The 16,847-nt window shown below is 46.9% G+C and overlaps 2 long non-coding RNA genes across 2 annotated transcripts; one reads left to right on the forward strand and one right to left on the reverse strand.

Moving 5' to 3' along the window:
- Positions 1–606: 606 nt before the first annotated feature.
- Positions 607–1,005, reverse strand: LOC142251549 (uncharacterized). The gene is made up of 3 exons (XR_012725317.1): positions 937–1,005; positions 763–860; positions 607–683 (listed from the first exon to the last, which is right to left on the reverse strand). It is a non-coding gene; the product is annotated as an uncharacterized LOC142251549 (long non-coding RNA).
- Positions 1,006–4,683: 3,678 nt separating this feature from the next.
- On the forward strand, positions 4,684–5,082 carry LOC142251550 (uncharacterized). Its single transcript, XR_012725318.1, has 3 exons — positions 4,684–4,752; positions 4,829–4,926; positions 5,006–5,082. It is a non-coding gene; the product is annotated as an uncharacterized LOC142251550 (long non-coding RNA).
- The last annotated feature ends 11,765 nt before the right edge of the window (positions 5,083–16,847 follow it).

Raw genomic sequence — 16,847 nt, forward strand, 5'->3', positions numbered from 1 at the left:
GGTATATAAAGACCAACAAAGTAGTTTTAGTTCAAAAGGTTTTTTGTTTTTTTTATTTTTATATTTTCAATGCTATAAGGCAATAAAAGTGATTATAATACATATGGTGGGACGTTTCGGCCATAACACTGGCCTTCTTCACGCCGTATTACACTGGAAAAAGGGTAAAAACAAGACAAAATCAATATACATGAAAAAAAGAGGGAAAAATAAAAGAAAAGGGGTTTTTTTACATATAATTACATATATACATTTTTTGGTAGTTGCTTAATAGTAAGGAATCTTAATCCATGTCAATATTAGTTCCTTGGACGTATATTATGCAACTCTATACAGTAAGTTACCATAGATGTATTAGAAAAAGAAAGGATAATAGCAACAGTAGTGAAGGTGGCAATATAGCACCTACCTCCAAAGAAGTGGGGGAAATTGGTTCCAATAGATGCAGGGAGTGTGTACAGAGAAATATAGAGTAGGGGGACACCCTAGGTATTATTTTTCTATTGGTCACAGAAGAAAATTCCTGCAAATAAAGGTAGATAGGGTGAGATTGGAGTAGACGGAACCCCTGACTAAGGTAAGTATACCCAGGTGAGCATACCTGGTGGATAAGGTGTCTCAGGGTATGTTTGTTCTGGAAAGGTCTAGTGAGTGCATCAGCAGAGCATTTTAACTTATGGTTTCTGAAACATAGGAAAAGAGTCAATGTGGTTTAAACAGATAGATTCTCAGTTTAATGCCAAAGGTGTTTTGACCAATTACCTTGTAATAATGCGCAACCTTAATTCAGTATTTATTGGAATAGTGTAGGGACCTAGTCTGAATTTAGTATTTTCAGATACGGGCTCACATTTTATGTCCTGTAAGGCAGGGAACATAAGCTGTTAGGAAGTGCATTGTAACTATAGTAGAAGGTTAACAAGGAGCAAGTGGTACCTTATTGGACTCCACATGTGAAATAAAGCTAAAGACATGCACTGAAAAGGTCTTTGCAATGTGTAATTCCTATAAGACAAAATGGACAGAGCTGATTCAGAATGAACCAATGCACTAAATGCCACTAGTGTAGAAAATGGGGATATTATACCTTTGAGCCGTTCAGGATATAATCCACCACTTGTAGAGAAAGAGAGTATGCAGAAATACACTTTCTATTATCTGGAAGAGGTAATACGCAACAGGGTTGGATACAGGTACTGGGACATGTAAATCCTGATATACTGAAGCAGTTTTGACTTAAAGCACATTACCTGTGTGATCCTTAAGCAGGAGATGTGTGCAGGGCGGTTTAAGGTGTCCCTCTATGGGATGGAAAGTCGGATTAGTGGAATGCAAGACAATGGTAAAGAAAGTGATCCGGTTGGAGGGGTTGTGATGTTGCGTCCTACCTTAGAAGGCCGTCTTCCCAGACTGTGGCTGCTGCAAATGGGGACTGTGTATGCCGGCTATTTACTTCCGAAAACCGGAAGTCACGTCAGACGCCGGCGCATGCGCAGTAGCGTAGTGCGCTCGTGTTAGTGCAAATACGGTACCGTTAGGTATGTATTAGGGGAGCCGGCACCTGCGCAGTTAGCAATTTTCTGTACTTAGTGAGATAATCGTACTGGGAAGACGCTTATTCCTTCTATGTAGATGTTTTTGTGTATTCAACTGGTAAGAGGTTACAGGCTAAGAGAGGAATAGGAGAAGACAGGCATAGTACAGGGGCAAGTGTCTGTATTGAATTATGTACGGCACATATACAATAGTAATTGGAACACAAGGAATATATACGCTGTGAATAGAAACACAGACATAGGCAAAACCTAGCATGGGAAATATGACATCATAGTATCGTTTATGCGTACTCCATAAAACCTAGAAGCAAAAGGTTAATACACAAAGTAAAAGGGTCCCAATATGCTACGTAGTGCAAGGACAGTACAGTGTCTATAAAAATCTATTGTGGTGTTAATCTATACATTACCATCTAATAGAGAGTGCGCAGTGAAGACAGAAGTGGTAGTAGAGGTTTTTCTTAGGTTTTCTGTAAAAAATAAGTAATCAGCACTTAGTTATGTCATAGACAACGTTTTATAGATGTATACACTTTAAGTGGGCCAATCTATTTCTCTATTGAGCCCTTTGGGTGCTAGAGTTTCGAGTTTATAAATCCAGAAACTTTCCCGTTTTTTCAGAAGCTCTATGTGGTTACCGCCACGTCTAGGTCTGAGCACTCTATCAATAACCTGGAAACGTAATTGCGCCACACTGTGCCTGGCCTCATGAAAATGAGAGGGGATGGGAAGCCATACTTTCCCACATCTAATCGTGGATTTGTGGCTGGCAATTCTGTCACCTACATGCTGTGTGGTCTCGCCGACATATAGCAAACCACAGGGACATTTGATTAGATTTATCACAAAGTTGCTTTCGCATGTAAAATGTTCTTTGATCTGGAAGCTTTTGCCGGACCTGGGGGTGTACAAAGTGGTCACCCTTGATGTAGTTGCTTAATAGTAAGGAATCTTAATCCATGTCAATATTAGTTCCTTGGACGTATATTATGCAACTCTATACAGTAAGTTACCATAGATGTATTAGAAAAAGAAAGGATAATAGCAACAGTAGTGAAGGTGGCAATATAGCACCTACCTTCAGAATGAACCAATGCACTAAATGCCACTAGTGTAGAAAATGGGGATATTATACCTTTGAGCCGTTCAGGATATAATCCACCACTTGTAGCTGCCACCCAAAATCCATTAAAAATAGCTTGCCGAGGTCGCAATTCAAAAGGATTACCCGTATAGTCTCAGATGATACCATCAGAGAACAGAGACTAGAAGAAATGACTGAGAGGTTCCTGACACGGAACTACCCCGAGACCCTACTTAGAGCAGAGAAGGAAAGGGCACTTCTTCCTACTCCCTTGAGGGAGGAGACAATCAAGTATGACAGGATCCCATTTGTACATACACATCACCCCTCCATGCCCCTAGTATACAATATAATCCATCGACATTGGCCACTGCTTAAAAAGGCGTACCCAGATATAGGATCATTCATTCTTCCTCCACTAATGTGCAAAAGGAGACCACCTAACATAAAAGACTCCCTGGTTAAAGCAGATGTGGGTAGTGATAAATTCAATACCCAAACACTTCTGGCGCCTAAACGTACTGGCACCTTTCCGTGCCTCAGTTGCGCCTCTTGCTCAAACGTCATCAAGGGTGACCACTTTGTACACCCCAGGTCCGGCAAAAGCTTCCAGATCAAAGAACATTTTACATGCGAAAGCAACTTTGTGATATATCTAATCAAATGTCCCTGTGGTTTGCTATATGTCGGCGAGACCACACAGCATGTAGGTGACAGAATTGCCAGCCACAAATCCACGATTAGATGTGGGAAAGTATGGCTTCCCATCCCCTCTCATTTTCATGAGGCCAGGCACAGTGTGGCGCAATTACGTTTCCAGGTTATTGATAGAGTGCTCAGACCTAGACGTGGCGGTAACCACATAGAGCTTCTGAAAAAACGGGAAAGTTTCTGGATTTATAAACTCGAAACTCTAGCACCCAAAGGGCTCAATAGAGAAATAGATTGGCCCACTTAAAGTGTATACATCTATAAAACGTTGTCTATGACATAACTAAGTGCTGATTACTTATTTTTTACAGAAAACCTAAGAAAAACCTCTACTACCACTTCTGTCTTCACTGCGCACTCTCTATTAGATGGTAATGTATAGATTAACACCACAATAGATTTTTATAGACACTGTACTGTCCTTGCACTACGTAGCATATTGGGACCCTTTTACTTTGTGTATTAACCTTTTGCTTCTAGGTTTTATGGAGTACGCATAAACGATACTATGATGTCATATTTCCCATGCTAGGTTTTGCCTATGTCTGTGTTTCTATTCACAGCGTATATATTCCTTGTGTTCCAATTACTATTGTATATGTGCCGTACATAATTCAATACAGACACTTGCCCCTGTACTATGCCTGCCTTCTCCTATTCCTCTCTTAGCCTGTAACCTCTTACCAGTTGAATACACAAAAACATCTACATAGAAGGAATAAGCGTCTTCCCAGTACGATTATCTCACTAAGTACAGAAAATTGCTAACTGCGCAGGTGCCGGCTCCCCTAATACATACCTAACGGTACCGTATTTGCACTAACACGAGCGCACTACGCTACTGCGCATGCGCCGGCGTCTGACGTGACTTCCGGTTTTCGGAAGTAAATAGCCGGCATACACAGTCCCCATTTGCAGCAGCCACAGTCTGGGAAGACGGCCTTCTAAGGTAGGACGCAACATCACAACCCCTCCAACCGGATCACTTTCTTTACCATTGTCTTGCATTCCACTAATCCGACTTTCCATCCCATAGAGGGACACCTTAAACCGCCCTGCACACATCTCCTGCTTAAGGATCACACAGGTAATGTGCTTTAAGTCAAAACTGCTTCAGTATATCAGGATTTACATGTCCCAGTACCTGTATCCAACCCTGTTGCGTATTACCTCTTCCAGATAATAGAAAGTGTATTTCTGCATACTCTCTTTCTCTACAAGTGGTGGATTATATCCTGAACGGCTCAAAGGTATAATATCCCCATTTTCTACACTAGTGGCATTTAGTGCATTGGTTCATTCTGAATCAGCTCTGTCCATTTTGTCTTATAGGAATTACACATTGCAAAGACCTTTTCAGTGCATGTCTTTAGCTTTATTTCACATGTGGAGTCCAATAAGGTACCACTTGCTCCTTGTTAACCTTCTACTATAGTTACAATGCACTTCCTAACAGCTTATGTTCCCTGCCTTACAGGACATAAAATGTGAGCCCGTATCTGAAAATACTAAATTCAGACTAGGTCCCTACACTATTCCAATAAATACTGAATTAAGGTTGCGCATTATTACAAGGTAATTGGTCAAAACACCTTTGGCATTAAACTGAGAATCTATCTGTTTAAACCACATTGACTCTTTTCCTATGTTTCAGAAACCATAAGTTAAAATGCTCTGCTGATGCACTCACTAGACCTTTCCAGAACAAACATACCCTGAGACACCTTATCCACCAGGTATGCTCACCTGGGTATACTTACCTTAGTCAGGGGTTCCGTCTACTCCAATCTCACCCTATCTACCTTTATTTGCAGGAATTTTCTTCTGTGACCAATAGAAAAATAATACCTAGGGTGTCCCCCTACTCTATATTTCTCTGTACACACTCCCTGCATCTATTGGAACCAATTTCCCCCACTTCTTTGGAGGTAGGTGCTATATTGCCACCTTCACTACTGTTGCTATTATCCTTTCTTTTTCTAATACATCTATGGTAACTTACTGTATAGAGTTGCATAATATACGTCCAAGGAACTAATATTGACATGGATTAAGATTCCTTACTATTAAGCAACTACCAAAAAATGTATATATGTAATTATATGTAAAAAAACCCCTTTTCTTTTATTTTTCCCTCTTTTTTTCATGTATATTGATTTTGTCTTGTTTTTACCCTTTTTCCAGTGTAATACGGCGTGAAGAAGGCCAGTGTTATGGCCGAAACGTCCCACCATATGTATTATAATCACTTTTATTGCCTTATAGCATTGAAAATATAAAAATAAAAAAAACAAAAAACCTTTTGAACTAAAACTACTTTGTTGGTCTTTATATACCTCGTTCTTTGAATAGAGAGTGCAGTGTCTATATTGTACGCGTTATATTTGGACATATACTACTCCATGCGTGACATGAGGGCGCTCAGAACAGCACGTCCCCCTGCCAGCGCATATTAAATGCCATGGTCAGAAATTGACAGTGGCATTTAACAGGTTAACAACAGTGTAACTGTAAGGCGGGCTTTGCACGCTGCGACATCGCAGGCCGGTGCTGCGATGCCGAGCGCGATAGTCCCCTCCCCCGTCGCAGCTGCGATATCCTTGTGATAACTGCCGTAGCGAACATTATCGCTACGGCAGCTTCACATGGACTCACCCATCCTGCGACCGTCGCTCTGGTCGGCGACCCGCCTCCTTATTAAGGAGGCGGGTCGTATGGCGTCACTGCGACGTCACACGGCAGGCAGCCAATAGGAGCGGAGGGGCGGAGATGAGCAGGATGTAAACATCCCGCCCACCTCCTTCCTTCCGCATATCCTACGGAAGCCGCAGTGACGCCGGTAGGAGATGTTCCTCGCTTCTGCGGCTTCACACACAGCGATGTGTGCTGCCGCAGGAGCGAGGAACAACATCGGACCATCGCGTCAGCGTAATCATGGATTACGCCGACGCTGCACCGATGATACGATTACGACACTTTTGCACTTGTTAATCGTATCATCGAGCCTTTACACACTACGATGTCGCATGCGATGCCGGAAGTACGTCATTTTCAATTTGACCCCACCGATATCACACCTGCGATGTCGTAGTGTGCAAAGCCCACCTAAGAGGCAGATGAAGGCTGAATGATTCAGATTTCATCTAAAGGGAAAGATGCGGGCAAGGTGTGCAAGCCCGCATCAAAGGCAGGGAAACAACTCATGATTTACATAGCATATTAGTCGTAAAGGGGTTAAATATATTTTTCAAATATGAGATACGGCTTACATCTTGTCATTTTCCTTGTGCAGTATCATTCTACTTATTTTGATGTACTTTATATTGTGTTATATATAGTATTCATGGGTACAAAATGTTTCCCAAATGCTTTGGAGAAAAATTACAGTTGCCGAGCATCCTTACTAGAGATGAGCGAACCGGTCGCGGTTCGGATCGACTTCGGTTCGTCGAACGGTGGTCTAGTTCGAGTTCGGTTCGGCGAACCACTAGAACCCCATAGGAAACAATGGGAGGCAATCACAAACACATAAAAACACCTAGAAAACACCCTCAAAAGTGTCCAAAAGGTGACAAACAACTCAAAACACAACACAAACACATGGGAAAGTGAAAAGAACAAATTCTCATGCGAAAACAAAACAGCTTGACGGAGAAAAGGAGAACGAGACACAGATATAGGCATGGCATGCCCTTCTAAAATCATGCAAAACGCCGCAAGGGGACTCCAAGTAGAGTCCCCAGGATGACACTGGGGTAGGTAGCAAAGTCTTTGCTGATCCCAGATCTGTTCATCTTGGATCATTTTTAGAAACACAGCAAGCAAGGGTTACTCCAAGCGGAGTCTCCCTTTTTTTCAAAAAATTAGGCCACACAGACACCTACCCCTTCAGTGGCAGCACTTGTGCCCCAGTTGTACACTTCACAGGTAGATTTGCATCAAGCACATTCAAAAATACGCCATCCTTAACCGTCCCCAGGATGACACCGGGGTAGGTAGCAAAGTCTTTGCTGAACCATGACTTGTTCATCTTGGCTCCTTTTTAAAAACACAGCAAGCAAGGGTTACTCCAAGTGGAGTCTCCCTTTTTTTCAAAAATTGGGCCACACAGACACCCCTTCAGTGGCAGCACTTGTGCCCCAGTTGTACACTTCACAGGTAGATTTGCATCAAGCACATTAAAAATCCACAAGCATTTACTCTACCCAGGATGACACAGGGGTAGTAAATTCCTTGTGGATCCATGACTTGTTCATTTTGATGAACGTTAGTCTGTCCACATTGTCACTGGACAGACGCTTGCGCTTATCTGTCAGCACTCACCCAGCAGCACTGAAGACACGTTCAGAGACAACGCTGGCAGCTGGACACGACAAGATCTCCAAGGCGTAAGTGGAGAGCTCTGGCCATTTTTCAAGATTTGAAGCCCAAAATGAGCAAGGCTCCATTTGCAAAGTCATGGCATCGATGTTCATTTGGAGATACTCCTGTATCATCCTCTCCAGCCGTTGACTATTTGTCAGACTTGTTGTCTCTGGTGGCCTTGCAAAGGATGGTCTAAAAAAATTATGAAAAGATTCAATAAAATTGCTGTTACCAGCACCAGATACGGTGCTGCTGGTACGGGTAGACTGTTGAAGATGACGAGACCGTCCTATGTTTGTCGAGTTACAACTGGGAGATTCACTCCGTGCACCACGGGTGTTTGGTGGAAAAGCCGAGTTGAGATTGAGTAACAGCTTTTGCTGATACTCCTGCATACGTGCGTCCCTCTGTATGGCTGGAATTATGTCACAAAATTTGGACTTGTACCGGGGATCTAATAGTGTGGCAAGCCAGTACTCATCATCACTTCCAATTTTGACAATACAAGGGTCATGTTGGAGGTAGTGCAGCAAGAAGGCGCTCATGTGTCTTGCGCAGCCATGCGGACCAAGTCCACGCTGTGTTTGTGGCATAAAAGTGCTAACCCCTGTTTCTTCCTCTTACTTCTCCCCCCAACCTCTTTCAACTGAAATTTGACCAAGGTCTCCCTCATCTGCTGAGTCTTCCATGTCCATGGACAGTTCGTCCTCCATTTCTTCATGTTCTCCTGCACCTTCCTCAACATTTCGCCTGCTACCATGCGCCCTTGTTGATCCCTGTCCCCCATGGTCCCATGCCTGCCGCCTTGGTGATGATGAACGTCTGGATCTTGGGGATGTTGTTGTCTTTTGCGCATATGAATCCTCCTGTAGTTCCTCCCCTTCCTGTTGTCCCACCCCCTGAGTCCGAATAGTGTTTAGCGTGTGCTCCAGCATGTAAATGACTGGAATTGTCATGCTGATAATGGCATTGTCAGCACATATTTGTCGCCATGTCGAAACTGTGCAGAAGGGTGCATAAGTCCTTGATCTGAGACCACTCCATCAGGGTGATCTGCCCCACCTCTGCATCTCGTTGGCCTAGGCTATACGTCATGACGTATTGCACCAGGGCTCGGCGGTGCTGCCACAGTCGCTGTAACATGTGGAGAGTCGAATTCCAGCGTGTCGGCACATCGCATTTCAGGCGATGAACCGGCAGGCCGAAAGACTTCTGGAGCGATGCAAGTCGTTCAGCTGCGGCGGCTGAACGGCGGATGTGAGCAGACAGTTTTCGTGCCCTGTTCAGAAGGCCATCTAGGCCGGGATAGTGTGTTAAAAATTGCTGGACGACAAGGTTCAACACGTGAGCCATACAAGGCACGTGTGTCACCTTCCCCAGGCGAAGGGCCGCAACCAGGTTTGCAGCATTGTTGCATACGGCCTTACCAGGTTGCAGGTTGAGTAGAGACAACCATTTACCAAACTCAGTCTCCAGAGCTGCCCACAACTCAGCCGCTGTGTGACTCTTATTTCTAAGACATTTCAAGATAAAGACCGCCTGATGCCGTTGCGCTCTGCTGCCAGCATAGTAATGAGGGGTGCGTGATTCCTTCTGCGCAGTTACAACACTGATGTCCTGACCAGGCAGGCTTGGGGCAGAGGTCGAGGACCCAGACGAGGTTGAGGAGGCAGAAGCAGTGGAGGAACTTGGACAGACAGAGGATTGACACACAAGTCGTGGGGACGGCAAGACTTGTGCAGCAAAGCCTTCACCATCTATCACCCAAGTTACCTAGTGCCCAGTCAGCGACATGTAACGTCCCTGTCCATGCTTACTGGTTCAAGTATCGGTGGTTAAATGCACCCGTTCACACACAATGTTTCTCAAGGAAGCGGTGATGTTGTGTGCGATATGCTGGTGTAGCGCAGGCACACCTTTCTTAGAGAAGTAGTGGCGACTGGGCACAGCGACAGATATAAGGTCTCTAAAATCCTGTGTGTCCACCAGGCGGAAAGGCAGCATTTTGGTAGCCAAGAGCTTACAGAGGGATAAAGTCAACCTCTTAGCTTTGTCATGGGTCACAGGAAATGGCCTTTTATTTGTCCACATCTGAGGGACAGAGATCTGGCTGCTGTGTGTAGACGGTGGTGAGTAGGGTTTCCCTGGAAAAATGCAGGTTTTTGAAGAAAGTGCAGGCGTAGACATGATGTTGCCTTCATCCAACGTTGGTGCTATCGATGTCTGAGAGAGCTGTACACACGCACTTGTTTCCCCTTCCAAACCAACTGACGACCTACCAAGCAAACTGCCTGTTGCGGTTACAGTGGTGGAAGTTGTGGGTGGAAAACAAGGTGTGACAGCTGTCCCCACAGTCCTAGAAGATGAAGAGCGCGCGGATGCACTGGAAGGGGCAGGCGGTGGATGGTCCGCTCCGCTAGGCCGCATTGCAGCACGGTGACCTTCCCACTGGGACATATGATATTTATTCATGTGACGATTCATGGAAGAAGTTGTCAAACTGCTGAGGTTTTGGCCTCTACTAACAGATTCCCGACAAATTTTACAGATCACATGATTTGGGCGATCCTTTGCAAGGTCAAAAAAGGACCAGGCTAGGCAAGGCTTAGAGGGCATGCGACCTGATGAATCACCCCGATTAGTGCTCAGAGGCAGAGTGGTGTCTGAGGATGCAGTTGTAGACGTGCTACAAGTACTCCTCTACTGTCCAGGAAGGCGCAAGGTAACTTCGTCGTCAGTTGCATCTTCCTCCACCGCCTCTGTTAACCTCCTCGAGGGCCTGACTGTGGGTTGACAGTAGGTGGGATCTAGAACTTCCTCATCAATTGTTGTGTTTGCACTCCCCTCACCCTCAGATCGAGCCTCTTCCTGCCCTTACCGAATATTTAAGTTGTCATCCCAATCTGGTATCTGCGTCTCATCATCATCAGTATGTTCCTCATTGTCTATAACAACAGGTGTTACATTTTGTTAATAAGGGTCTACATTAGGCTCAGAAACTTGGTCATCAGGGCCTGAATCTGAGTCACAAAGGTTCTGGGCTTCACTGCAGACCATTTCCTGGTCTGTACTCACTGTACCTTGGGAGCAGACCTCTGATTCCCAGGCTATAGTGTGACTGAACAGCTCTGCAGACTCAGCCATCTCTGTTCTACCATACTGTGCAGGGCGGATTGAGACTTGAGAGCTGGGTGAAAGCAAGTGTGATTGGGATGACAACTCAGAGGACTGGTGTTTTTTGGATGCGGTAGTTGAGGTGGAGGAGAGGGCACTTGTTGGACCACTTGAGATCCATTCAAGCATTTTCTTTTCTTGGGCATCATCTACCTTTGTTCCAGTTCTTTGTGTCCGTAAAAAAGGGAGCACATCGGATTGTCCACGGAAAGTAGTAGACATCTTACTTTTGCGGGAAGATGGCCTATCTTCAGCAGATGATAATGGAGCTTTGCCACCTTCCCCACAGACACAAACTTTTTTTCCTTTTCCAACATGCCTGTTCCCCTTTCCACCAGCATCTGTCATTTTGCCACTCATTTTGATTGAGACAAGATTGTGCACATAAAATGTGGTAGTAAAAATTGAGAGGTGGTGTAGATTGCAGCGGTGGTCTAGCTTTCTTGACAGCAGAATAAACAACAATAACTATCCCTGACAATGCAACTATGGCCCTTAACCCCTTCACGACCATGGACGGAAAGATCCGTCCTTGTGCCCTGGGCCTTAACGACCAAGGACGGATCTTTCCGTCATGGCGGAATCGCGGCACCGGAGCCTCCGGTGACTGCGATCGGTTAACATAAACCGCAGATTCGGGGAGGAGGGGACCTGTACCTGACCTCAGGAGGGGTGGTGCCTCCTCCCCGGACCTACGGAGGCTGTGATTGGCTGACGAACGCCGCTCAACCAATCACAGCCACTGTAATGTTCCAGCCATTTAAAATGACTGAAACATTGAAATCCAGCCCTGGCCAGTGCAGCTGTAGCACTGGCCATTGGCTGGAGCTGGGTGACCTCACTGGATCACCCTCCCCCAGCTCCACTGCTCTGATTGGAGAGATCGGCCTTGTGACCGATTTCTCCAATCACAGTGGACCTATTGCCGGTGACCGCCCCCATCAGCTTCCCTTGTCCCTGCAGCACGCTGAGCACAGTGAGTGTACACAGTGCAATGGCAGGGCGACAAGATCCGGTCCCATGCTGTTATGAGACCGGAGCATGGGACCCGGAAGTTGCCGCGCTGCCATTGCACTGTACGAAAAGCGTCCCGATCCGCCGCCGCCGCTGCCCACCACGATCTGCCACCTGTCTCCCCGATCTCCTGCCCGCACCCTCACCCCCACACCTCCTGATCCGCTGCCGCCGCCGCCCTCCATCTGCCACAGTGCCACCGTTCCCCCAATCTGCTGCCCGGCCCCTCACCTCCGTGCAGCAGATCGGAGGGAGCGGTGGCACTATGACAGATGGAGGACGACAGGGATCGTGCACCCTGTCCTCCTCCATCTGTCATAGTGCCACCGCTCCCTCCGATCTGCTGCCCGGCCCCTCCCCCTCGTGATCGGTGCTCGCCCCCTCCCCTCCGTGATGTGCTGCTCGCCCCCTCGCCTCCCCTCCGTGATGTGCTGCTCGCCCCCCTCCCCTCCCCTCCGTGATGTGCTGCTCGCCCCCTCCCCTCCCCTCCGTAATGTGCTGCTCGCCCCCTCCCCTCCCCTCCGTGATGTGCTGCTCGCCCCCTCCCCTCCCCTCCGTGATGTGCTGCTCGCCCCCTCCCCTCCGTGATGTGCTGCTCGCCCCCTCCCCTCCGTGATGTGCTGCTCGCCCCCTCCCCTCCGTGATGTGCTGCTCGCCCCCTCCCCTCCGTGATGTGCTGCTCGCCCCCTCCCCTCCGTGATGTGCTGCTCGCCCCCTCCCCTCCGTGATGTGCTGCACGCTCCCCCCCCACCTCTCACCCCCGTGGTCAGCTACCCGCCCCCTCCCCTGTCACCGCCGTGATGTGCGCCCCCTCCCCTGTCACCGCCGTGATGTGCGCTCCCTCCCCTGTCACCGCCGTGATGTGCGCTCCCTCCCCTGTCACCGCCGTGATGTGCGCTCCCTCCCCTGTCACCGCCGTGATGTGCGCTCCCTCCCCTGTCACCGCCGTGATGTGCGCTCCCTCCCCTGTCACCGCCGTGATGTGCGCTCCCTCCCCTGTCACCGCCGTGATGTGCGCTCCCTCCCCTGTCACCGCCGTGATGTGCGCTCCCTCCCCTGTCACCGCCGTGATGTGCGCTCCCTCCCCTGTCACCGCCGTGATGTGCGCTCCCTCCCCTGTCACCGCCGTGATGTGCGCTCTCTCCCCTGTCACCGTTGTGATCTGTGCTCCCTCCCCTGTCACCCCCGTGATCTACTGTCCACTCTCCCTCCACCTCTCACCCCCGTGATCTGCGCTCTGCTCACCTGTCTCCTCCGTGATCTGTGCTCTGCTCACCGGTCTCCTCCGTGATCTGTGCTCTGCTCACCTGTCTCCTCTGTGATCTGCGCTGCGCTCCCTCCCCTGTCACCCCCGTGATCTGTGCTCTGCTCACCTGTCTCCTCCGTGATCTGCGCTGCGCTCCCTCCCCCACCTCTCACCCTTCCCGATCTGCTGCCTCCTTCATCTCCTGTGATCCAGCTGCCTAGATCCATCCTGTAGGGTAACTATCCCCAATCTCACCTCCCACTCCCCTTCCCACCCATCCCCCCCACCCGCCCCCTCCCCCCATCCTCTGCCGCTCCTGCATCCACTGCGGCCTCTCCAATCCGCCCCCACCCTATCCCAGCCTCCGTCTCACAATCACAGATGCTCCCTTTATATGCCGCTGCCCCCCCCATCTGCCGCCTCCCCCCCCCATCTTCCGCTGTTTTTTTTTTTCTATGCCATGGGGGTCTAGTTTCCAAAATGGGGTCACATGTGGGGGAGCTCCACTGTTTCGGCACCTCAGGGGGTCTCCAAACGCAACATGGAATACGCTAATTATCCCAGACAATTTTGCGTTTGAAACGTCAAATGACGCTCCTTGCCTTCCGAGCCCTGCTGTGCGCCCAAACATTTTATTTCCACCACATATGAGGTGTCTGTGTACTCAGGAGAAATTGCACAATACATTTTATGGTGCAATTTTTCCTGATACCCTTGTGAAAAAAAAAGCTACCTGGTTGAAGTAACAATTTTGTGGTAAAAAAATTTTTTTTTATTTTCACAGCTCAACTCTATTAACTTTTGTGAAGCCCCCAGAGGCTCAAAGTGCTCAATAAACATCTAGATAAATTCCATGAGGGGTCTAGTTTCCAAAATGGGGTCACATGTGGGGGAGCTCCACTGTTTCGGCACTTCAGGGGCTCTCCAAACGCAACATGGTGCGGCTAACGATTCCAGCTAATTTTCTGTTCAAAAAAGTCAAATGGCGCTCCTTCCCTTCCGAGTCCTGCCGTGCGCCCAAACAGTGGTTTTTCGCCACATATGAGGTATCTGCGTGTTCAGTAGAAATTGCCCAACAAATTTTGGGGGTTCATTTAATCCTGCTACCCTTGTGAATATGCAATATTTGAGGCTAAATTAACATTTTTGTTTCAAAAAACAAAATGTTCATTTTTTCCTTCCACATTGCTTTAGTTACTGTGAAGCACCTGAAGGGTTAATAACCTTCTTGAATGTGGTTTTGAGTAGCCTGAGGGGTGCCGTTTTTGGAATGGTGTCACGTTTGGGTGTTCTGTGTCATGTAGACCTTTCAAAATTGCTTCAAATGTGATGTGGTCCCTAAAAAAAGTGGCTTTGTAAATTTTGTTGTAAAAATGAGAAATTGCTCATAAACTTTGAACCCCTATAACTTCCTTAAATTTTTTTTTTTTTTCCCAAAATTGTTCTGATGTAAAATAGACATGTGGGAAATGTTATTTATTAATTATTTTGTGTCATATGTCTCGTTGGTTTTAGAGCATAAAAATTCTAAGTTTGAAAATTACAAAATTTTCAAAATTTTCGCGAAATTTCCGTTTTTTTCACAACGAAATGCAAAAAATATCGGCCTAAATTTACCACTAACATGAAGCCCAATATGTCACGAAAAAACAGTCTCAGAATCACCGGGATCCGCTGAAGCATTCCAGAGTTATAACCTCATAAAGTGACACTGGTCAGAATTGCAAAAAATGGCCTGGTCTTTAGGGTCAAAATAGGCTTGGGGCTGAAGGGGTTAAACTGGCAGCACAGTTTGCTATTCTAATGGCTTAGCAAAAGTGAGTTTGAGGGTGCAATGCAGAGGTGCTGCAAATAGCTTGGCAGCAGTGGGACACTAATGGAAGTCCTACAGCCACTTTTAGGATGCCACTAAGTTTACTCAGTGTTTGCTATTATAATATAGTAAAGTGAACCCCAGCACTCGAATGAAGACAAAAAGGGAATATGCATAAGTGAATTTATTGACTGACACACTGCAAAAGGAACCTAACCAGAGCAACAGCACCAACGTTTCAGCATAGAGCCTTTCTCAAGGTTGTTGCATCAGTGGTCAGAGTAAGGAAACACGGGTCTCGAAGGACAACCGGAGGTGAACAAATAGAGGTAAGGTTCCACACGTATTGCAGAGTGTGCTCGTAGGTGAAGGGGTGACAGGATCACAATGTGAAGTGAATGGACGCCTGCAGTGGAGGTCCGGAGTTGGCACAGTGGCAGGGAGAATGGCTGATGCCGCTGCAGCCATTCTCCCTGCCACTGTGCCAGCTCCGGACCTCCACTGCAGGCGTCCATTCACCTCACATCGTGATCCTGTCACCCCTTCACCTACGAGCACACTCTGCAATACGTGTGGAACCTTACCTCTATTTGTCCACCTCCGGTTGTCCTTCGAGACCCGTGTTTCCTTACTCTGACCAGTGATGCAACAACCTTGAGAAAGGCTCTATGCCGAAATGTTGGTGCTGTTGCTCTGGTTAGGTTCCTTTTGCAGTGTGTCAGTCAATAAATTCACTTATGCATATTCCCCTTTTGTCTTCATTCGAGTGCTGGGGTTCACTTTACTATACTATATGATTCTTTATCCCCATAGCACCTATATTGTGCGTGGTAGAGCCTTTAATCTCCAAGTTTTGCTATTATAATGGCTTAGTAAAAATGAGTTTGAGGGTGCAATGCAGAGGTGCTGGAAATAGCGTGGCACCAGTGGGACACTAATGAAGTCCAACAGCCACTTTTAGGATGCCACTAAGTTTCCTCAGTGTTTGCTATTATAATGGCTTAGTAAAAATGAATTTGAGGGTGCAATGCAGAGGTGCTGGAAATAGCTTGGCACCAGTGGGACACTAATGAAGTCCAACAGCCACTTTTTGGATGCCACTAAGTTTCCTCAGTGTTTGCTATTATAGTGGCTTAGTAAAAATGAGTTTGAGGGTGCAATGCAGAGGTGCTGGAAATAGCTTGGCACCAGTGGGACACTAATGAAGTCCAACAGACACTTTTTGGATGCCACTAAGTTTCCTCAGTGTTTTGCTATTATAATGGCTTAGTAAAAATGAGTTTGATTGTGCAATGCAGAGGTGCTGGAAATAGCTTGGCACCAGTGGGACACTAATGAAGTCCAACAGCCACTTTTTGGATGCCACTAAGTTTCCTCAGTGTTTGCTATTATAGTGGCTTAGTAAAAATGAGTTTGAGGGTGCAATGCAGAGGTGCTGGAAATAGCTTGGCACCAGTGGGACACTAATGAAGTCCAACAGACACTTTTTGGATGCCACTAAGTTTCCTCAGTGTTTTGCTATTATAATGGCTTAGTAAAAATGAGTTTGAGGGTGCAATGCAGAGGTGCTGGAAATAGCTTGGCACCAGTGGGACACTAATGAAGTCCAACAGCCACTTTTTGGATGCCACTAAGTTTCCTCAGTGTTTGCTATTATAATGACTTAGTAAAAATGAGTTTGAGGGTGCAATGCAGAGGTGCTGGAAATAGCTTGGCACCAGTCGGACACTAATGAAGTCCAACAGCCTCTTTTTGGATGCCACTAGGTTTCCTCAGTGTTTGCTATTATAATGGCTTAGTAAAAATGAGTTTGAGGGTACAATGCAGAGGTGCTGGAAATAGCTTGGCACCAGTCGGACAATAATGAAGTCCAACAGCCACTTT

Source organism: Anomaloglossus baeobatrachus, chromosome 9 (genome assembly GCF_048569485.1).
Source record: "Anomaloglossus baeobatrachus isolate aAnoBae1 chromosome 9, aAnoBae1.hap1, whole genome shotgun sequence".
Taxonomy (NCBI): domain Eukaryota; kingdom Metazoa; phylum Chordata; class Amphibia; order Anura; family Aromobatidae; genus Anomaloglossus; species Anomaloglossus baeobatrachus.